Genomic DNA, 23,994 nt, shown 5'->3' on the forward strand with positions numbered 1-23,994 from the left:
TGTTTTGCCTTCTTGAGAGAACCAGAAAATGACCTGGGACTGGTGACTAATTAAGAGAGTTGCAGGCATCTGCAAAAATTTGCAGCTAGGAAAGCCGTTTGAGTAGTTCTTTCTAAAGTGTCAGCACTGGGTTTCAGAGCTGACATACTGAGATGAGTGTAGGCAGATCTGCCTTTCTCAGCTACAGTCCAGGCTGTCTACAGACTCAGGCAGACATGGCTGACTGTGTTTATGTTCACTGTCCCCCCTTAACAACCCATCAAGGTAATAGTTTGTTTGTTTGTTTGTTTGTTTTTAATGTTGAGAAAGTTGATAGTGTCAAAGGTCAGTTATAAGGACTCATCTACAAATCTCTTGATAGCTATGTCGTCAACTACGGAAGGTTTGAGGCCAAACGCACCTCTCATTTACACTCCAGAAATGTACCTAGTGTTGCGAACAGAGAATAGCAGACAAGAAATATGCTGCCATATTTGCAATCCCAGCATTACGATGCGCTGTCACACAGAATCACAGAATGCTAGGGATTGAAAGGGACCTCAAAGTTGTTGCAAATATATTCATATTTTGGTCCTAAAGCTAGAATTCTGCTAAAGTAGCAATCTCCTAATGTCCTAATATCCTTTGATCTCAGTATGCCGAGTCCCAGGTGCTGCGTCACAGACAGCATCACATAGTATAAGAAGTACCACCATTTCAGACAGCAGTGGGAGGCTTTGCTTGTAATGGAGTTGGGTTGGTTGCAGGACCTTGCTGATGTAGCAGACTCCCACCTTGGCTTGTCCTCTGCCATGGGTCTTGCTAGACAATCCTACAACGACTCTCTCGTTTTGGCCCGGTTTATGACTCATATCTGGCACCAGGAGAATTTGAACACAGTGTGCCGATGCTCTTCCTAGCTCTGCAAATACAATACCACTATTTTCCTCCCTCTTAGGGCTGTACATGTTTGTCTGTATGTGTGAGATAACAGGTGAGGTGTGTTCCTTGTTTAGGTCAAGCTTAAGAAGAATTTATAAGAAAATAATAATAATGTCTTGTATTCTGATGGCCCTACATAAGCCAAAAGAGCCCTCCAACTCCTTGTGAACACTAGGATCCAGACCTGGGCTGGATCTTCCATATCTGGGCTGAAGCCAAGATCCTTGAGGCCATGCAAATATCTGCTGACTCAGAGAAGGTCTGGAGGGAAGGCTGGGTGGGAGACAGCTTGCAAGAACTGGGTTTTTGCCACAATCATGGAAGGCAGAGCACTAATTCTAAGCCTTGATTGTCATTGAACTCTGGCCTTGTGGAGCATTGTTTACTGAGCCAAAGGGATCTTTATACACCATATGCCTTGTTCATGCCCAAATGCCAGCTGATGGATGTTCAATAGTTCTTGACGGCCCTGTGGTTTCTGCAACCTGCTTTACAGCCCACACGCAACAGGGAAAGCCAGGTACCTGCTGTAAGGGTGATGGGACTCAGAGAAAGATTCAGGGAACTGGGTGCTGCATGCTCCCCTTCCCTGCCAGCTGCAGCCCTGTGTCTGTGGCTCAGCCCTGTCCTCTCTTCCATCAAGCGGACATCCCTGAGACCCCAGAGTCTTTTCCCTAATCAGCCCATTTCCCCTGGCTTGGTCCTGGGAGTACGCAGTGCTCGCAGGCTCTGAGGTGTCTCTATCATTGACTGTCAGGTGAAACCCTCCCTAAGCACTCCAGCAGGCCTTTCTTTATTTATTTTTAAAATTCCCCTGAGACTACAAAGGTCGTTTGAACAAATTGGAGCTGACAGACATTAACTTGGAAAAAAGCCCATTGCACCATGATAAACTCCATTTAAAGAGAAGCAAAAGTGCCAGGCAAGGAAGGAACAAACGATGAGAGATTTGTCACTGTTACCGTAAGCTTAGGAGGTGAAGACTGTCAGCTCCAGACTTACCTTCTCCCATTATGCATTATCACTCATTCCAACATTGCTATTTCCATTGCAGCAGCTCCTGTCATTGCAGATGGGCTGAACTGGGATGTTGTGCAAGGTTGCAGGGAGAGCCATTGCCAGCATCAAAGAGACCATGCAGGCAGAATGAATTGGTAGGCCATACACCTGCTGAAGAGAAGGAACCAAAGACCAGGGGTGAGGTGCTTCACACCAGATCACACAGAGAATCACCCTCTGAGCTGCAAACTGACCTCAGACCGTGAGTGTCCCCCTTCCAGTCCCCAGTCCTTGAGCCTGTTTTGCATCTATCTGCGTGCTCAGGTATCCATGCAGCAGTGGGGAGATGAGCTTGGTTTTACACCTCAGTATGTACCCAGCTGGGGAACACAGCATCGCCATAGCTCCAAGCCTGCCCTCCTCTGAGAGCACAGAGCAAAATGCTTCAGCCTGGGCATTGAGGTTTATCCTTCAGGGACCTGCACCATAAAGGTGACCTCAACAAGCCACAGCCATTGCCAGCTCTTCTGTGAGGGATCATGGATAGTACCTTCCCTTCAGCTGGCAGCCAGAAGAGCCAAGCTTAGGCCAGGTCTCTCTCTACCCCACAGTCAGATGAGAAATGAACTTCTCCAACTGCAGATCAGCAAGCTCAGTAGTGGCAAGAAGTGACTAGTACACCTTGCAGATAGTAACCGACTCCTGCTCTTCCTCACGTGTCTTTGTCTTGGAGCCCTGCAAAAATAAATAGTAGTCTTTGTGCTTGAAGAACATTGTGGCAGATCAGTCCAGGCCACTTCCTAAGGATCCAGTGCAGTGAGCCCAGGCTCCCCACTGAAGACCTTCTACAGTCAACTGGGTTGCAAATAGTGCCTGGCTGGCTAACCAGACTGAGAAACGAGAAGTGTCTTGATGTGGTCCCCACCGCAACTGACACCATCTAGGCAAAACTATCAGCTGCAGGAGTCCTGTTCCTAGCTGATATGGCTCAAGATCAAGAGTGGTCCCAGGTCCTGGGAGGACTAGGTGGCTAGAAGTAAAATCCTGTCTATGTACCCAGCTTCGAAGGCCATGAGGAAGGTCTCTGCTGCTCGCACCTGGCCCAGCACAGATCCATGTGAGGAAGAGGGAAGGCAGGGCTCTTCACCAGGTTCTCATACATCATGGAGCTACAGCTTAGCAAACTCTCCAAAATGACCACCGTCTCTTGGTGCACTGTCACTCTGCAGCACTGGCATAAATGAGATGGCAAATTTACTGTGCATGAGAGATTTCCAGCCTTGGCTGGATGTTCCTGATCCACAACGACCTTTGATCCAAGAATGAATGGTGCTAACCTCGACTTTCTGCATTCGGGCTCCCTGCCCAGATCTATGGTTAAGCGTTACAGCAATGTCTTTCCCACTGCCCAATTTCTGTCTTGGAAACAAAGATCGCATTTCTGCAGTGCTGCAGTTAGACCAGTTTGACCTTTCCTGGTCATGTGGATACTCGGACAAGTCAGATGAGGGCTTGGCAGAGATGGGCACCACAGAGATGGCCAATCTAGCTGCTTGCCTGCACTGTTCCACCTGCTACCTCCTCAATGCTTGCTCTCCAGCTGTGCCTGCACCTGCAGTCTAGGTCAATTTTATGTTTTCCCTCCAACTCATGTCTGCTGACCATCCACATTATAAACCCCACTGCTCAACCCTGAATGACCCATTCAGCCAGCCCCTGGTGATCTCTGGCTGCGAGACCTTGGCTCACCCCCCACTGACCTTCGGAGCCACCTCCCTCTGCTTTGCTGTGGCTTTAGAAATCACTTGAGCATGAAAACCCTGAGCATAGGAAGGAAGTCCACCAGGGCAACCCTGCCCCCAAATTCCATGTTCCTCATCTCTTATCCCTGCTGCAGCCCCTTTCTTCTGAACCATCCTGTTGGGGTGATGCACCTCAGTCCTGCATAAAACAAGGTGTCTCATTCTCTGTGTGTCCATGTCCTGCCTCTCAGATAGTATGAGGGGTCTGGCCCGGTTTGTTTTCACCTTTTTTGGCTCAACAGCTGTCTTTCACTACATATGTGGGACACACAGTCCTGTTCTTGCTTAGGGCTGTTATTTCTGATCTGTAGATATAAGCATCAATAAATGTTAGCTGTATTACTGCTCCTAAACCTTAGCTACAAAACAGTCACAGTGGCAAGCAGAACTAGTCAAAGGAATGAGCAAATGTTGTAGAAATATTTCTATTTCAATATCATATCTATGTAGCAGGATTGCAATGAGATTTCTTGCAGATCATGTGTAGGAATTTAAAGCTCTTTTTCAAACAGATTCCTTCCGTTTTCTAAAGCATGGTTTTATTGCCATTTTTTTGGAAGTATCTTTCTCCCCCTGTACGAAGCCTCTTTAGTCAACTTTGGTTACAGATAGGAGTTTTAAAACTGGGCTGAAATATGATGGGGAACAGAGTACGTTTCTATTGATGACAATTCTTCATGCAAATTTGACCTTTGGGGAAAGAGGAAGGTTGTTTTGTAACCAAAAAATTCTCTTGCCAAAAATGTTGCCCTGGTAACTGAGGCTGTAGAGAGGAACCTGGATCCTTATGGTAGCTATTAAATGGAATCTGACTCTGGAGAACAAGAGTTGGACTCTGGAGAGCTGGCTGGTGAGGGCTGAGAGGGGCTGGGGATGTCGGGGATTCCTGTGTGGGTATGGGGGAGGAAAAGAGTGAGATGAAGGACAAGGACAGTGAATACAGGGCGAGACCCACAGTGACACAGGGGTTTGAAAGACTGATGGGCGCAGGGAGGATGTGGGAGGCAGAAAAACCAGTTGGTGGGGCTTGACAGCATCAGTAATGCATGGAGGGTCTCATGCAATGCCTTCTCCGAGAGGCAATGATGTTTTGAGACTCCCCCACTGCAAGCTCCTTTTGCCCCTTGCTGCAGCAAAGATAATTTTCTTAGCATCCTCTTTATTTACCCCCAACCATTCTCATCACCCACCAGCCCTCAGACCCACCTTCCTGGCCCCATCAGCCCCCACCTCACTGGCACTGAGGAGGGCCATGTGCTGTGCCTTTCCTGCAGTCCCGCACTTCCCTCTGGATCCCAGCAACAAGTTTAATTGGAAAAAAACAAGGCTGACTTGGAGGCAAGGCAAGGAGGCAGGGGGAGCCTGTGCCAGCTGACACCATGATCGATTACCTGGAACTCCACCTGACACTGAAATTAGGGTTTTTTAATGATAGGCCGACTCTCCCTGGATGTGAAATTCAAATGATCTCCAAAGCTTCCCTGCGACCATCACTCGCTGCACGCAGTGGTACACGCCACATGCAGGTACTTTGTCTCTGTCACCGCTGAAAGGACATTGTTATTACCAACAACTCTTTGTATTAACCAGTCTCCTACCTAATAGACAACACTTTGCGTTCTGCACCGTTACCCAGTCAGGGCTGCTGTGTGCCTGAGAGACACATGCTTCCCCCTCAGCTCCCCTGGGGCAATGGAAAGCCAGTGTTTAAAAAGAGATGCCAAAATGGAGGATGTACACACACCTTGCTCCACCACCACCCCCCGGCTTTCATAGTGGGGGGTGATTTTCCTTAGCACTGCCTGTCTCAGCTGCAGGCCCATAGCACAAACTGGGGGGCAGGGGACAGCTGTGCTGGGATGTGAGGAGGTGCCTGGCAAGCAGGAGGGTCCCGAAGTTCCCGTTGAATGAGGAAGGGGAGTTTTTTGTCCCATCTTTCCACCCCACCATCCCAGGGCAAAACTAGGGGAGCCAATACTCCAGGGAGTTCTCCACATCTTTATCCTGCTTGGTGAGCCATCAAGAAAGTAACTGCTGGGCTGGTATCTTCCCATGCCTTATAGTCAGAACAGAAGAAAAGCCATTGCCTCCCAGGGTCCATGCTGTCACCAAGCCCTGGTATATTTCAAAGCCTTTGCACCTGTGGGGAGGGATTGTCACTACTGGTGGAGGTTGTCTCCTAAGATATGGTCCCCATCTGTCTTCCACCATTTCTTGACCACTTTCACCTGGACCTCAGGAATGCAGAGGGAAGGTGGCTGGTGTGACTGGGAGAGGAAACCAGGAGCTATTCTGTGTCATATTGACTGTCTTTTCTCATGGGAAATGCCAGGCAGAAGGACTAGTTTTTCCTTCCTGCTGGTCAAGAAGGGAAGGCAAGAGATGAAAAAAAAAAAAAAAAAAGGAGAAAAAAATGGGAATAATGTAAATATAGCAGAGACAGCAGTAGCCTGTAAACGACCATGCATTGAGCAGGATTTCCTACATCTTGTTGCTACATTGAAGGAAGATTTGGAAAACTGCATGAAGGAAAGATTTCCTAGAACAGGTAGTAGTTTCACTTCGATTGTAGAGTCTGCTGACAGCACTGGGACAGGCATCATCACCAAAGGGAGCCTTTGTCCTCATCGTACAGTGCCAACAAGAGGAACATGGGTTCTGGGCAGTGGAGATGCTGGAGGGAAAATGGGAAGATCTTGCCTCCAGAAATGTTTGCTGCAAATTCATATTTCCCCCAATGAGAGGCATTGTAAGAATGTTACATGGGAACACCAACTGTTTCCAGCTCCAGCAGGAATTGCTTTGGGCTGTATTGAATAAGAAAAGCTGGGCACATATGGGTTTGGTCAGGACTGCAGGGAGCTATAATTCAGACCTTCTGGTTCCTTACAAACTGAAACCCTGGGTGATGACACTGACATTTTTCACCGTCTGACCACTGAAATGCCTATTTTTTCCTTCAATTAGGTACTTGCTCTGGCATATTTAACAATATAACCTATGCAACCTCAGTTTCCTTCTGGTTAAGAGGTGCTTCTTCTATTTGGTAATGTGGACATCTTTGACGAGGAAATGCTACATGAGTTGCAATAGGAAAAGTGCACATTCTCTTCCTCTCCACTTACCTATATTGTTGAAGGTTGCCTTTTCTTGAGTGAATGCTCAGCACCAAGCACCTCATGGCTGCAGCCTCAGCTGCCCTCTCCAGCCATTCCTCAAGGCAGACATTCAGGCAACTCAGACACCTTCAGTCTGGGTGGGAGTAAGTGGCAGAGTTGGCATTTGTTATTCAAGGTCGCATGGGGATATGAGAGGTGTTGGGAGGGCAGCGCTGTGCTTTTCTGGTCCATGGAATGCCTTTGCCCTGTTCCACCCCTAACCAGTTCAGTACAGCCACTGGTGCCCTCGGTAGTCTGTGCCAGTTGTTCTGCAGGAAACGTCCCTGTGGGAGCTGAGCAGAAAGGGGACGCATGCGGACAATGTTGCCTGCTTCCCTCCATCGCCCGGTGAGCAGCCCCTAATCTGAGGGGCGTGCCAGTATTAATGCCTTTAATAACGATGGATCAGATTGTATGAAGAGTTTTAATTGATGTCTATATCCCTGGAAACATAAAAACAGCCATGCAAACGTCTTACCACTATTATTTTATCAAAGGTTTTGACGTGGCTGCTGCATAGGAGATGTCAGGGAAAAAATTCATGTCTGCAAGGCACAAACAGGCGAAGTAATGGGATATAAATCAAAAACAGTGAAAGGGGAAAGTGGTTAGTCACAAGATCATAGAGTTTTCACTACAAGGGAGAGCAGTGAATTCTCAATATAAGCAGCAGAATTCATGCATTCTCTGGTGCCATCAGGCCTTTGCCCCCTGCAAGTCCGCAACATGCTCCCCGCTCTGTCCCCAGGACACACAGTGCTGGGCAAGGACTGACCATCTCAGGGATGCCTGTCTGGTCAGGTTGGCACAAGCCATTTCTCTTCCTTGTCTCCTGCTACTTGTACAGAAGACATGGAAACTTAACCCAAACTCAGGATTACAAATAGCACCCCCTTTTTTTTGGCTGGTCAAGGGTGTAATTAACCCTTTAGCAGGTCTGCTTAGCTTGTATCACTCAGTGGTCTACGAACACACTCATAAGTTCAGTTTCCATTACAGAGGACACATTGAAGTGTGGGATTCTAAAGAGGTTGATAGGTTTACTCCAGGCCAATGGCAAAGAGGAGGAAGGAAATAATGAGTTCGGTTTACACTGTTTGCCCTGGAGTAACTTTGGGACACCTCCATGTAATGCCAGCAGATCAGTTGCAGACCTGCTGCTTCACAGCAACTAGCTCTGACCTTCAGGTCACATGGGTAGCTGTGTCCCTGCTCATGACACTGTTTCATGGTGTTGTCCCCTTTCCACTGTCAGAGCCCCAGAGGACTCAGCCAGTGGGCCAAGGCAACTGAGAAACACTTGTGAGACCCTCACAAGCTGATCTTTCACCGATGCCTTGCAAACACTTTATTTCTCCTAGACACAGCATCCCTTGGGGTGTTGTTCTGCAGTGAGAAGATGTTCAAGCCGGCCAACAGCTGGGAAGGCGTGAGTACAGTGCCAGAAGTGACTGCCTTTTCCAGGACACTGCTGAGAGGAAGCTTGCAGCATGGCTTCCTTGTCCAGGTGCTTGGGTTGCTAACATAAAAACCTGGAGAGGGGAATAAGGTGGAAGAAGAGGATGGGAGCAGAGAATGAAAAGGAGGAAAAACTGGTGGATAAAAAGGAATTTGAAAAAAAAGTAAGTGAAATATTCAAACTGGAAAGTGATATTACAGAAAACTGCAGGGAACACGCTTGAGTGCATTCAAATTTATTCAAACTCTGCATCTGACATTGATGAATGCAACAGCTTTTTCCACAATATGTAGAGCGCACAGGGCATTTAGGATTGCAGCATCCCTTTCGCTGCGGCTGTCTGGGGGCCTGTTCTCAGCGCTGTGGAGACCCCTACTCTGGGCCCTGGCCTGCCCCTTAAAGAAGAGGCCAGGAAGCCATTTGGGAAGGAAGAGAAAAGCAAACAAAAAAAAGAAGGATTTCAGCAAAAGATCAAGAGAAAAGATTTCAAGGCTAATCCAACCTTACTGTGCGTGAACTCTTTATCTTTGTGGCAGGACTCAGTTTCTCCTCAAGCAGTGATGGGAAGTCTTTCACAACATGTGTGCATCCCTAGGAGGAGGAATGTGTCAGAATGCACAGACAAGTCATTGCCTTGCTGTAGGTCCTACAAAAACATTACCTTCCTTTCTGCCAACAAGCCTTAACGCAGATTGTCTTTGCAAGCAGGGACTTTGAGATTCTGTTCTCTCTGGCTCCAGTGGTGAAAGGCTCTTGCAGCTCTCACCCAGCATAACACCATGAACCAGTCACCTTCCCACAGGGAGCACTCTTGCACCCTCTTAGCATGCTGCAGCAGCAATGCAAGGAGTGATTGCTTTTGCACTTTCCACCAATTTCTCCTCTTCTTGCCTAGGAAGCACAGCAGCTTTTAGGAATAGCAGGGTACAGAAGAGCTTGAGTCAACACCTGCAACTGTTTATCTATAGGTTTCATGCTTGCGGTTTTTTTGGGGGGAGAGGATGGATGGAGCTGTCTTTCCAATGGGTGCTCAGAGAAAGAGATGCAAACCCACCAGTGTGCCAAGTAGATGTTGAACCCCAATGTTCTCTTCCACTGCTGTATCTGGACAGTGCACATCCACGCAGACTGATGGCAAAGCAAGAGTTTCTCTGTGTATGCCATGTGGTGCTGAAGCTGGGAGACAGATTGGTGGTCCTGGCACCCTCAGCTGTGTGCAGCCACCCATGGAGCAGGTAGAATTCCTTCCTACTTTCTCTGCCCATTAATACTTGAGACATCTGATTTTTTATTTTTTTTTTTTTTCTGTGTCTGGGCCTTTTATACATTCCCTGTTAGAGTGGGTCTGATATCTAGGACACCTGAGTTCAACTCTCAGATCCACAGCAACCTCCGTGTGTGGTTTGGATCAGGTCACATCAGCATTGCAGGCTAAATTTCCCACATGTGATGTAAGAACAAGTATAGCAGGCTGCTGTTTTTTTAAACAAGATATGTTTTTACAGTTCTGTCACTGCAGGCTCTCACATTTTCCAGTGTTTTTCAGCTACTGTACTATATATAGCACTTACAGTTTCTGATTAAAACTGTTTTGGCTTTCCTTTCCTTCTCAAATCTCGTCTCACCTATGCTACCATGGCTCCATCTTTTGCTCAGATGGAGACCACTGTGTTTGGCATATGAAGAAATTTGGCTGCTGGTCCTCCACGATCACAGTGGAGATCTGTGAAACAGGGGCTCTCCTGCTCTGTACTCTCCAGGGCTCTGCACCATTCCTTTCTGCAGGGGCAGCACGTGAATCCAACTCAGCTCTGGCAGTTTGGCTGCCAGCACAGCCATGCAGGAGAGGAGTGAGGGGATCACTTTGTGGGGCAGCATCAAATGGCAGGGCCCATCCTGGTGTGTGCTGAGGTGCCAGTGTCCCCCAGAGTGACAGCTGGACCTACCTGGAGACAGTGGGAGCAAGACCAGAGCCCCACCAGAGGTTAGCATGTGGGATCCTCACTTGGGCCCTGTTGTAGAGATGGGCTTGAAAAGAAGGGTGGTGGTGGAGCTCTGCTTCAGGGACATGGGCATGATGGGTTTCAAACAGGGACCCTCGTTCATGCAAGGTAACAAAGGAGTCAAAATTTGAACCGTTTTCCCCCAGGTTCAGGTTTTCTTTGGCTCATTGCTTCTAGCAAGGACCGTTTCTAAGTCTTTAGGAAGACCTTTGGTGGCTGTTCATGGTGGCCTCTGAAAGCCACTGAGGCCAAGGCTGAACAGTCAAACAGAGACTTGGATTGACCAGCAAGTACTAAGCAAGAAAGCCCACTGTGTTCCAGCAGTGGGAGATCCTCCTAACATGTCTCAGAGTGGCCTTGAGAAACGCAGAAGCCACCTTGCCCTCTCTCCTGGGAAGGACAACATCAAAGAGGCCACGTCTCCCCTGCCCCACCATTGAGCTGTCCTCAGCTGGGCTGCGGTGGCACCGCTGGCCCAGCTGCCATCTATGGGACTGGAAGGCACCCTGCTCATGAGGCCCAATAAATGGTTTGGGGAGGGGATACGTGCCGTGGCCTGACAGGGGTACTGAGAGCTTCTCCCTCTCCCTCTCCCTCTTTTTCTCTTTAGATCATCGTCATGGTGTAAACAAACAAGCTAAACTCTATGAGATTTACAGTGCCCAGCTTCGGTGGCTTCCAGTGCGGCGCAGTGAGATATTTCTGTACAGGCAGGCTAAGCACTTTCCATTTTATACCTCAGCGGCTTTATAGCATCTTAAGGATTTCTGTGCATGCCTGGCTTCACTCAGAGGGAAAAAAATCAAGCTTGTAAATAAATACTAAATATATATGAACAAAAAAGACAGAAGGGAAGAGAGGGGAACACATGTGCACACACACACACACACACACACTTACCCACACTGGCAGAGGGAAGCTGAGAGGGGATGCAGAGATAGAGGGGGCTGGATAGGAGATGGAGAGACAAGAGATAAAAAGAGAAAGAGCCAGCTGAGCAGAAAGCTAAGGACAGGCTCTCCTCTACCACAGCCAGATGGAAAGAAAATAAGCCAAAGCAAGTAGCTCTCTGGCAATTTTGGGAATATTAATTTCCCATTGGGTCAGGTTAATGGCTGTGCCTGAGGTTAAGGTGAAAGGGCATGGGAAGGTGCTCTGTTACTGGACCCTCAGCCCAAACTCAGGCACCCCGCTGGGCTGTTACCCGTGTACTCTGCCCCTCTTCATTCTGCCTCTCTGCCGTTTGACAAATATTCCCCATGGCCAAGTCTGCACCTGACCCCAAACCAGCAGCGAGCTCCTGGGAGCAGGAGCTGTCCCCAGGCTGAGCCACCCTTCTGGTCCCAGTTCAGCAGGAACTGGAGCGGCAGTTTTCTTCCCTCCCATTTTTGTGCATAACTGGGTTTTCTCTCTCCAGCCCCATCACTTCTCTCACTGGTGACAGGAGGACAGAAACCCAGCCTGTGGCCTGAAGCAGGACCGCAGTGGCTCTTTGCTGTCTCTGGTATCAGCAGCCTGTTCCTCCCCACTGGTACAGGTGGACCCTTGCTGCCCAGCCAGCTCTTAGAGATGAGCTGCAAGGAAAGCTTTTTGTGCCTTATGTTTTGCTTTGATGTAAACAAAACATTTAATCCCCAGTCAGGATCTTTCACCCACATCTGTAGAATGGAAAACAAGCCTGAGGGCTGGCTGCACATGGCAGCATGCAGCAGAAGGACAGGTTTCCCATAGGATCCTTCCTCGCTCCCAGAACTTACCACCAGCTCCACAGACCTAATACCTGAAGAAGAATCTCTGTGCTTTTCAGTGCCAGATCTTGCTGCACTGTATTGTTGCCCTGCTAGGGAAGGGGAAAGAAGAAGTGACTTGATGGTGGCAATGCAATAAACTGGTGCCAGAGATGGGAGCCAAAGTTTGCTTTCTGTAGACCTACTAATCTGTCATCCAGAGTGACCACACCACACAGCATGTGAAACACAATCTGACAGCTAGTGGGTTTAATAGAGCTGTTGCAGTTTTGCATGGCAAATTCCAGCCTGCATCCAAATCCAGGCATGGTCACTCTTGCAGCCTGGCTGACCTGAGCTGGGGAAGTCCTGGGGAAGACCATGGCCAGGATTTTTTCATACAAACAAGTCCAATGTGGAGATAGCATGTCTTCACCACAGCTTTCCCTTCGCCCCTGTTTTGTGTAGTTTCTCTTCCTCTACTCTTGGCACACACTGACATTGCCTGACAGGGCTGGGCTGGCTTACTACAGCAGGAGGTCTGCGTGCCCCAACTTTTAACCAGGTTGCTGCTAATACAAGCATCCAGCACAGACCAAACACATTCACTTGAGTAGCAAAATTCTCTTCCAACAGCACACAGTAATGTGTAGAGCCCTGCTGGAATGACATGGAGGTGACACTGATGCTGAGGAACTATCAGTCCGCACTTCCTTGGGGAAAATGCGTCAGGCCACGCAGCAAATACAGGCAAACCCCTGCCGCTTCCTGTCTTTCCCTCAGTCTGCACCATGAAATGCTGCTTTTGAGACCACCTGAAGTCGCTGGGCCCAATATTGGTCTCTGCATGGAGTGAAAATTCCCATGCAAGGCTCAGCTGGAGGAGCAACCACAGGCTTGAGCATGGCTGGCTCCATCTCCGGGTATGAGCCGCCCCTACTCCGCGGCCGACACTGGCTCCATGCTGCCGGCTCCTGCCCGGAGCAGGGGGGTCCTGGGCTGGGAGAAGGGAATGTCTCCCCTTGGGTCGCTGACAATTTCTCACCATTCTCTCCGTGCCCGGGACTCGCTTCCCCTTCTCAGATATTAAGTATTCAAACCTCATTTACATCCTTATTTTTCAATTTGCTGCCACAGTAGTTTAATTTATTCTATATAATTTCTTTTTCTGAGGGGACATTAATCATTGCCCTGTGCTTTTTGGCGCCTGTGGGATATGTGTGTGGTTTTTTTTAAATCAATAAAATAAAGCAACCTTCCTTCCCTCTACCCACCCCCCACACTCCTTTCCACCCCCAACCTGCCCCTTTGCCGAAGGAGAGAAATATCATTTCTCTCACCGTTTTTTTACCCCCATTGTTTCCTTCATTTTCAGCCCAAAGAGATTAACTTGTCTTTTTTATTTCTGATGAAATGCTGTGTGAATAGGGTGGCTGGGAGGGGAAAGCTCCTGTCTGGGGCTGCCTGCTGTGTCACTCGAAGGGTGGGTTTAGGATGACGTCCTTGCTGAATTGCTGAAGCCCAGAGCCACTGGAAGGGGAAACTTAGTGTTTCCAAACCAGGCCTTGGAAAGAACGAGTCCACTGGTCGTGCAGGGGTGACTGGTGGGCTGGGGAGGATGCCAGAGCAGCCAGTACAATGAGCTGCAACCATGCAGCTGTGAAGACAGGGCAATGCCTACCATGGGACTCTAAAAGGAAGGACAAAATCATAGGGAAGAAAGAAGAAGGAGAGAGTTAGCAGAAGGAAGAGAGGAAAAGAAAGCACAAAGCAAGAAAAAGGAAAGAGAAAATAATTTGGGGGAAAAAGAAGGAACAGAATGCCCAGAGCTTAATGGCTTTTCCACTTGACTCTAGCTGATTCAAACACAAGAAAGAGGTGTTTCTGCTCTGGGTTTAGCCCAGTGCAGAGCTGTCAGGGCACAGGCTGCTTCCTCGGGGGGTGCAGGACGCAGGGGCGCTGCAGCATTGTGGGGGGTGCGGGTGGGGACCCCCAGGCTGCCCCGCTGCTCGGCACAGGGCTCCTGTGGGGCAGAGCATCACGGGCTGCCCTGCCACAGGCGCCAGGTTTTTTGGCCATTATAGCTGCTTTCTTTTGTTGTTATGTAATCTCTGATAATGAAAGTCCAGTTCTGAGAGGATGCTTAATGTGGTATTAGTCAGTTGAAATATAAGTGTAAATTACATGCCTGCAGCTAGAAAAAAATGGTTACAGCGGAAAACATCCCTCTTTAGTAGCATACTATAATCAAGAGAGCTGATCAAAAAAAGAATTTTGATGGACCAGTTTTCCATTGGAAAATGCAGAATCCTCCAAATTGAACCATTTTCTGGAAATGTTAACTGTTGACTGGAATTTTTGGCAGAGATTTAAACTGACCTGAAATGCAATGGATTATTTGTTTTTGCCTTTCTCATTATATTTATAAGCCATTTTGTGTTTTCAGTGCTATTGAAACATAAACTTTAACATGATTTTCATGCTTCTGCATTGCATTTGTTTCAGAATTAACATTCTGTTCTACCCCATCCTGTCCACTCCATTTTTCTTTTCACTTCATGATGAAAATAAATGTAAAAATAACAGAATTTCCTGTAGGCTGGAATTTCTATTTTCTAGCCATTTCTAGAGATCAGCAAAGTTAGTAGGCAATGGAACATTTTTCCTAACATTTTTAAAGACAGAAGAAGATACTTGAAAAATATTTATCCCTATAGAAAATTCCTTTTTGTTATTGTAGAAAAGCCAAAGCTCTCAGCCATCTTCCATAAAGCAGAGTTGGACACTGGGGCTTTTGTATACATTGATGTCCAGATCCACCATGAAGTGAAGGGAAATGCAGTGCAAGTGTATCACTCCAATCACATCATTTGGCAAACTGCAACCAATGGTGCTGATGGAAGGAGGGGAGAGGATGCACCCCTCATCCTCCACCAGAAGAGGCTTTGCTGATGAAAATGGATACATTGCTGGGGGTTGTGTCTGCATTATTGGTTTGTTGTTGGTGCTGCTCTGCTAATGTCTGTCTTTAAGGTATTTGAAAGGTTTTTATGGGAGTACATGGGAGTGTTTTGGATATGTTGTACGACAGCAAAAATGAATTCATCCTTGGCTTGCAAACCACATGATCTCCATCACCCAGCCATGAGAAACCCTGTACTAAGGAGCATCACAACAAGTCCAGAACTACCATTTGTTTTACTGAGGTCTGGTTTCAGGTTGGAAGTGTAGAACTCTGGTGTATGGTATCAGAGATGGGCACCTTCCAACTAAGGTGTGCACCAGCCACCTTGAAATCCTCTATCCCCATGGGGAGCACAGACAGACTGTGTGAGCCAGTGTCTGCTGTGTGCAAAATGGTTCCAGCCCAAACTGGGGTTCTGTCCTGGAGGTGACGCTGGAAGAGCAGTGTGTAAATGACAGAGAGCTTGGCTCCAGCTCTCCCATGTCCTGTGCACCCTGGGAGCGTGAGTGCTGCCGGTCATGGACCATGAACTTGCAAAGACTTGTAGTCCTGTTCCTGCCGTTTGGATTGGGCTCAGCTCTCTGTTACCCTCACTTGAGCCAGACCTCTTGCAGGACACCCACCCTGAGCTTTGCAGTGTGGCTCAGCCTGGCTGGACACAGCATCTGGCCACTTGTGCCTCTGAGGAAGGAACTCTCAGAGTTCAGCACTTGCATCTGTGTTGCAAGCATTTTCTGTGCCTTGGTAGCTGTGGTTATGCTTTTCGCCGATGCCTCAGGGAGCACTCTGTGGAGCTGAAATAATGTAAGATCTGTTCTGCTCAGGGTGTTCCACTCTCTGGCTGGTAGGAATACTACAAGAAGTCCAGATCTTGCAGTATTTCAGCCCGGTAAGTGGCTCCTTGAGGCAAAAAGAGACCTGTGAAGAAGAAACACAAACACAAATACCAAGATATTTGATTTCCCAGTGTGATCTTTCATCCTCTTCTGCTGTTCGTGTACTTACTGGTACCCATGCAAAAATAGAATAAAGAACCACTCCACTTACAAACCAGCTATATATGAAGTGGATATTATAGAGTACAGCCTACAGTTTCATAAAATACTTCCACATACATATACAATGGAGGTAAAGATGGGACAAAATAAATATCTGCATTTTAAACAAAATTTGTCCACGATTCTGCCATAAGATATTTGCAGACTGTGTCCTGAATACATGACCTTATAGACAAAATGCAACTTCGTGTGTGTTCATACATGGAACTGTCACAGGGCATTTCCATGCATGTGTCCTGAACTGCAGCCACAAGCATGACAAAATTGGACTGAAGTAATCCCAGTGTCTAGGGGATTCAGACACATACATGTTGGAGCGTGCCTTGCAAAACATGGACAGGGGCATAATGAAATGTGCGATAATCATAATATACAGGACATGTATGTCAGAAATCATGTGTCCATGTGTGTGCTGCTGAGTGGAAGAGGGAGCAGCCAGCAGGGGTGCTGGAGGCCAAGATTTGCAAAGCTAGTTGATACCAAGTTCAGAACTTAGAACTTTTATCAGAAGACAAAACAAAACATCTTGATGCCTCCTGTTCTGCTCTGGAGCTGTCTGTGACAGCTTGGCTACATTTGGTTACAGTAAAAGTAATCAACACAGGTGGGTGTGGGGAGGTGTCAGAAGGCCAGTTGTTGGGTAAACTGAAATCACACTGTTCTCAATATCCTGTTGTTTTTTGGGGGTTTCGTTTGGTTTGGTTTTAGTTTGTTTTTTGGTTGCTCGGTTTGTTTTGTTTTCTGGAACTTGCTTCCGTGTGCCAGGCTGGACAGAGCAAAGCACAACAAGGGCTTTGGAGCAGGAAAGGAATAACACACCAGTGGCAGGGTCAAGGTTCAAGCCTGTGCCTGGGAAATGGTTCTTCCGTGGACACCTCTGAGAAAATGAGTGCTTGTTCAGGGACAGAGGGGAGCTGGACCTTCATTAAAAGACAAGTAATGGAGGAAACTACTGGAAAAATGGGCATCTTTCTTTGGAAAACCCATTTTTTTCAGCCAAAACTTCTATTCTGAAGGATAGTTGGATTTTTGTCTGTCAGTTTGGCATACAGAACTGTGATGAATTGTGTGTAAGGTACCATTTTCCAGCCAGGTTGTTTCCTGGCTGTGTTTCACTTTCATTTGTTCTCTGTCATTTGCTCTTCTCCTCTTTGAAACGTTTTAATTGCCTAATCAGCTCGCAGAGTCAGCAGCACGTGACGTAGCAGTCTCTTTCACAGGTACCAACCTTCTCCCCAAACACATTCCCACAAGTGATTGGGGTGAGCAGTGGGCACCTCCACCAGGACAAGGTGGCAATGAGCAGAGCACACGGCAGTCAGGGAAGTCAGCAGCACCCGTACGGTCTTCAGATACATTATGAGTCTGCCACAGCTACGGTGTGGAGCTGATTCATGCGAAGTGGTGGGGCATCAAGCAGTGAGGCATGGCTGTCCTTGGCTGTGGGGAGAAGCACACCCCACAACGGGCATCAGGCCTCATCTGAAGAGGGTTAAATAAGATGCCTGGGTATCTTGGTGCCTTCTTAAAGCTGGGGTAGGCAACACAGATGCATAGGTGCCCTTCTGGAAGGAGAAAGAGGGGGTCTGATGGAAAAGTCCCATGTCAGTCAGTGATGGGGGTGTCAGCCTCACAGGATGGCAGCTTTGGTGCGGCATTTCAGACAGGGCTGGGTGCTGCAGACAGCAATGCTTGCAGCTGCTGTCCGGAGACAACCCTGGAAATATCCTGGAATTCCAGGTCTGGAGCCAGGCCCTGCTCTGGGGAAGGAGGATACTGTGTCTCAGTCCATAAAGTCCTCAGAATGGGAGGAAGGGGCGAGAGACACACAAAGTCAGTAGTAAAAAGAAATGAAAGTCGGCAGCTTGCCACAGTGGAGTGCAGACTCTGCAGAGCTGCCTCTTTTATTGGCGCCCAGACTGGAGGGAGGTTTATGCTCTCAAACAAGCCAAATTGGAAATGGAGTACCAGTCAGAGCCCTGCAAGCAGGCTGATGCCTGGAGAGCCTCTGACACCAGAAAAGGTGTGCAGCCACCCTGAAATCTGCTGTTTTCCCTCACCTTTCTCTCCTCCATCCTTCCTCCTTTCCACTCCTCCTCTAGTGCCCCCCTTCACCTCTCAACATCTTCCCCTCCCCATATCTAGCCTTGTCCCCTGGTACTGACTTACCCAACATCTCTTGCCATCAGCTAATACTGAGAACCTCTTCTGGTGGTGGGAATGCTTGCTCAAGGGCAGCCAGTCTGGGTGCCCCAGGATGAAAGAGGGTGGGAGAAGGTAACTGTGGCTTCTCTACTGCTTTTCTGCTGAGTGTAGGAGAATAATTTGCATTACAGTGAAAAAGTGCTGTGGGTCTCTCCTCAGGTTTGTGTCATTCTTCAGGAACAGAGGAAGGGTGAAGTGTAGAAGACATGAAAGAAACAAAATGAACAGTAGACATTAAGATGATGGCATAAAGAGGTGACCCATCACACAAGGACCTGGTGCATGATGTGAGTTCCAGAGAAGCCATGAAAATAATTTGCTTATTAATGCAAAGCTTAAAGTCACAAAGGCATGGGGCAGGGAGAATTGGGTGTTCATTCCCCAGCAAGTTCTCCTAGTCCATGCTGAGCAGGGCATGGAGACCACTGTGATACTTCAGGATCCAGTTCAGACGTGTTGTATCCATGCTGTGACACCCAGGTGTCTCAGTAAAAGAGCACAAGAGGCTGAAGGTGAGAGATCAGCCACCAGCTACTCTGGGGACCTGAGTGCTCTTCTGCTCTCCAGCTGATTTTTTTCCATGTCATTTCATTTATCCAATGCCTCAGTTTGCTGTCTGCAAAAAGCCCAAAGGGATTATGACATCTGTTGTCACACTAAAACACGATCTTGACTATGAGGAGGTCAGGTACCCTGGTGGGAGCTGTTACAGTCTGAAACACTGGTCTAGTCCCACGTGGTGCTGTACAGCACTGCTTCTGATGGGAAAAGGTCCTGCTACAGTCAGCTTGGTGCTCACAAAGTGTCTTACAGCCAGCATACAGGAAAATCGTTTGCTCTCTGTCTTTCCTCCAGTTTTGGCTGTTGAAGCAAAAACACATAATAAAGTAAAGAGGGTTTTAATGACAATCTGCCAGCACGTTTAATATTCCAGCTTGAGGAATGATACAGTTATGTACTGGAGCCAAGAGAAAGGATCTCGTTACTACCAGTAGACACCGAATCAGTGTCTTTGCAAAGAGAAGGAAACCTCGCAGGGGACAGGGCTGGCTGCTCACCACTAACCTGCAAAAAAAAAGCCATTGCTCCAACAGCTGAATACTGAGCTTGAGATTCGGGTCTTGGTCTCCTGTAGTCACTGTGTCATACAGGTCCATGATGAAGGGAGCACCTGGGAGCTGTATGCAGCTTTAATGAGTGTTTTTCCCCCCCCTGCAATGCTCAGTAAGTTCCTATTCTGCTCAGGGAAATTTAAAGAAAGTTTTTTGTATAGAACTTTAATACTCCCCTGTGTACAAATTCAGGTCTGAGAGGGATTCAGAGGTGTGCATTTGCTGCGCTTCTTTGTAGTTGAGTCTCTCACCACATCTAGTGGATTTATGGCCCCAAATTGACTCTGTTATCCAGCAATCCTTTGTGTGCACACAGTTATTTGGACAACTCTCATAGTTTCACAAGCAGACCAGCCTGTGCAGCTCCACTGACATTACCTACTCTGCCAGGCAGGTGGCTGCAGAGAAAAAGGCTTATTTATACAATGCACTGGAATGCTAGAAGGGGATTCTTGATAGCAAAGATGATGAGAGACCTCTGGATATGAGGACCAGTTGCCCTTTTCAGTCTCAACTGGCAGTGGAATCTGGTATGCTCCTGCCATCAAATCAACACCATGTCTGCCTGGGGAAGAGCTGGATTTTGAGCTGACTGGGGGATGAATCCAGGGGACTTGTAGGGGTTCCACTGTTCTCAAATACAGGGGATCAGGTAGTAAATTCAGATGAAGTAGAAAGGGCTGTAACAACAACACAGAGTGCAAGCAGAGCTTCTCAAGCACAGAAGCTGCTGGTTGGGCAGACCAGGAGACATTTGACAGCTGAGAACTTATTGACGATTGTTTCCCAGCATTAGGAAGAGCAGGATTTGGGAGACATCATGCAGTAAATTAGCAAAATCACAGCAGGAATGCAGCTGATTAATAACACTGAGTCCTTATCCCAATGGAAACAGGCCCGCAAGGCCAGATGCTACAGCTCAAATTGGTGGCAGGGTTATAGCTACATAAAGGCCAGGTTGGAGAAAGGAAAGATCAGCTGGAAGAGGGCAATATCAGGTGAACATCTGCTGTCTTTGTACATGTGGGTCAGAGCCAATAATGTCTAAGAAGGGTGGAAATAAAGGGTCTAGCTTGTGATGTCAACGAAGGAGCTCTCTCTTCCACTGTAAGACAAAGCCGAGCATTTACTTTCCCCAGATGTTTACATCAGCTTCTGCTTTGCAGAGGCCTTGTGATCTGATCTAAATCAGCGTAGCCTTGCTCCCTGCAGTAGATGTGACATCCCATGCTAATGATGCAGTCCAGCAGCTCTCACTGAGAACCAAAGCTCCTTTCTCTCCTGATGGAGCAGGTGGTAGCAACCTGGTGTTTCAGGCATGCTACCTCCATTCCCAAGCACAGCTGAACTTCTGATGCAGGGAGACTTTACAAGACCCCTGAGAGATGCCGAAGGCTGACCCTTTCTGTCATTGGGAGCGGGGAACTTTCTAGTTACCTCCAAGGAAAAAGGACAAAGCATTATATGATATATTTAATAAAACAAAACACACACACAAAAGGAAAAGAGGCCAATGCACAGGAAGGTAATGTGTTCATTTGAATAATGGGCAAAATCAAATTAATTCTACATTAAATAGTTCTGAATAAAGGGTTTAAGTCAGCAGTTTCAAACTTGTTTTCCTTAATTACTTTCCGTGTTTAATGTCATTAAGAAGATTAAAAATTCATTAACAAGAGTAGTAAAGTGGCAAATCAGTAAAGCTATCACTCCAGGTTAAAAACTACGCTGAGGTTGACACTTTGTACACTTCCACAGGCGTTGTATGGAACGCTTCTGGGGAGCTGGGGAAGGACTCGCCAGCCCCCTCCTGCCGGGCCAGCCCCAGAGGTAGCCACAGGGCCAGCCTTGGCTGGACATGGCAACCACGTTAACCATTAACTAAGCAAGACAGAAGGCAGCGTTTAGCAGAAGGGCAGCGCAGACCATGGAAAGCACGGCAGTATAACCCTCAAATATGGCAAGCATCAGAAACAGACTCAACCATGGAGAATGGCAGGTATTATAAAGCACTAAGGCGTGTTAAGGCAATCCAATTGCTTGATTGGCCTCATGTCCTGAGCCCTCCTAGTGTGAAGACTCAGAGGGCACCAAGCACCAGGGAACCACTGAGCTGCACCAGGCTGGACTGTGGGAATCAGGCAGGGTGGGGAAAGAGATTTGGGGTATTTCCCCTCCTTTAGTTTTAAAGGATGCAAATATCCCTGGTCCCTAGGAGTGGGCACACAGTTTGAGAGTAGAGCAAGGCTACTCATTCAGACAGTGCAACCAAAGCACACAACTTCATCAGCCTTTGGAAAACTGCCTCTTGCTGCACTCCCAAATAGCCTCAAGATCCCAGATGATAAATGGATCCCACCGCAGGCCGTCCCAGGCATGTGGAAGATCATCTCCATCAAAAAAAGCCCTGATGTAGATGGGCCAAGCAGGTGAAAAGAAACCCTTGGAGGTGTAAATGATGAGCCCCAAATCAGCCAGCAGGTCTGTGGCCAGGGCAGAAAGCGTGCTCCCATCTCTGTCCAGCCCGGTGCAACAGTCAGCTGTTGTCACCCCACAGCAGCACTGCAAAACCTGCGATGCTGACCTTGCAAAACGAGCCTCCAGGAGTCATGACATCAGCTGTTTTAAAATGGTCTCTTTGTATCTCTTTTATTTTCTGTTTCTTGAGCTTTTGGGGGGCGGGGTATTTATCTTTATCCTAGCAGAGCTCCATTCTGGCAGACAGGAGCTCAGAGCAATGCTTCCTCCACCAGCAGCCCCACATTTGGATGGTAGTGGCTCCCCAGCATCTGCATCAAGCTACGTGTCTCATCTCCGTGACAAACAGCACACACCGTGAAGGCCCTGGTGCCTTGGGGTCTGAGGTGTAAAAGCTGGGATCTCAGAGCTGCAGCTCTGAATGGAGAAGGAATCAAAAAGCCACAGAGATGTGGTGCCACATGGCAGGGAGCAGCATCCTTTCTGCCCTGACATCTGGTGGAGCACACAACTGACAAGAGGGCTGTTACACATTCCTAGTGCCTGTCAGCAAGGAGCTGGGAGCTTCCCTCAGGTTCCCACATGAGACTTACCGGACCCAGAAAGCGTATTATGCTGTTATTGGGTGAAGAAACTGAGGCACGGAAGAGCGACTGACTGGCTTTGCTCGATACCATAGGTAAATCTGGATGTAAAACCTTTCTGCCCCAGCTTCCACATGCTATTTGCCAGACAAGGTTTCAGCAGTATCATTCTCAGCTGGAAAAGCAGAGGTCGCTTGGGGAAAAACACCATTTGAGGCCTGATGATGGAAGAAGTAGTAGAGGTGGTAGACAAAGAAAAAAAAAAAAAAGGACAACCCCTTGGACACGTAAAAGGGGGAGTTTGCTAAGAGTCTGTTATGAGTGTGTGTTGATTGCTCTTCATCAGCATCACTAAACCCAGAGACATATATGAGGTCCTGAGACATGCAGCAGGTGGGTGCATGGTAAGCCTTTTCCACATCATGCACCACTCCCTTTCACCTGCCCCCACAGAGCCCCTGAGACCTCCCCCAGGCCCCTGCGGTGATGCAAAATCAAATTCCAGATTGTACTGGTTTTACATGTATTTTTTTAAGAGGCTCTGATCAGCCAAATCATGGCAGGAAGCATTTGTGGGTTGCTGAGCAGTTGGATTTCCTTCTCCTTTACTTTGCTTAGCAGAAAACACAGGGGTTTGGCTTCTTTCTGCTCAGTTTTGGAATACACGTGTTTTTGTCTTCAGTTGCAAGATTTTCCTTGAATCAAGAAGTTGGTGTCCTGTTCTGATGAACAGTAAAACAGAAAGACACTTTTCCTCCCCTTTTGTCCCTGGCTTTGATGAGGGGCTCCCATCCGCAGGGCCACATGCTTGTCCCGCTGCTCCCTCCCAGCCACGGTGGAATCAAGCAAAAGCCCATTCTCCCCACATCCCTTTGTTCCCATGGAAGGCAGCCCTGTTCAGCCCTGTTTTGGGAGCAGGTGGGAGGAGGGAAAGCCCTTTTTTTTTTTTTTCCCCCTCCACTCTTATTCTTTTGCAAGCTTCAATTATCGAAGGACTGAATTTGAGCTGTTCCTGTCTTCTTCCTTCCTTCCCGGACAGCATTTCTAACAAAGGGCTGTGGTTTGGGTTTGTTGTTTTTTTGTTTTTTTTTTCCCCTTTTCTTTTCCCCTCCAGAGATCTAAGGCCTGTAACGAGATACCAACACCCTCTCCTTCCTACAGCCCCCAACCCAAACCCTCCTCCTAGCCAGCCCATCCCTCTACCAAGACAGCCCCATCCCCTCCCCGTGCTCCCAGGGGAGGGAGGGCACCCGATACTGGTGCAGGGGATGGCTGCTGGCCCTCGTGGTCTGTCCTGGGAGATGAACACGATAGAGTTACAAGGGAGAGCAGCTTGCAAACTGCCTCTGCTTTGATGAAGCAACATTTAATTATCTCCCTCTCCCCCAAGTACTCCCCCAGTGAAAAAGATCTCCTATTGTCTAGGCTAATTTGTCTCTTTTGCTTAATTCCCTAACCTGTGTGTGAAACCCTTGGCTCACATTACTCCATCACACATCCATCCCACTCCTCTCCCAGTGCCA

The 23,994-nt window shown here is 47.9% G+C and overlaps 1 long non-coding RNA gene across 2 annotated transcripts in view; it reads left to right on the forward strand.

The window, feature by feature from the left end:
* Window positions 1-23,994, forward strand: part of LOC110357150 (uncharacterized) — a 69,157-nt gene that overhangs the window by 30,660 nt on the left and 14,503 nt on the right. Inside the window, exon 3 of one of the 2 annotated variants that reach the window (XR_010473525.1) lies at window positions 18,457-18,584. The exons of the other annotated variant lie outside the window; for it this stretch is intronic. This is a non-coding gene — a long non-coding RNA (uncharacterized LOC110357150). The remainder of the gene's footprint in view (window positions 1-18,456; window positions 18,585-23,994) is intronic. 2 annotated transcript variants of the gene reach the window in all.

The sequence above is a fragment of the Columba livia genome, chromosome 6, assembly GCF_036013475.1.
Source record: "Columba livia isolate bColLiv1 breed racing homer chromosome 6, bColLiv1.pat.W.v2, whole genome shotgun sequence".
Classification (NCBI taxonomy): Eukaryota; Metazoa; Chordata; class Aves; order Columbiformes; family Columbidae; genus Columba; species Columba livia.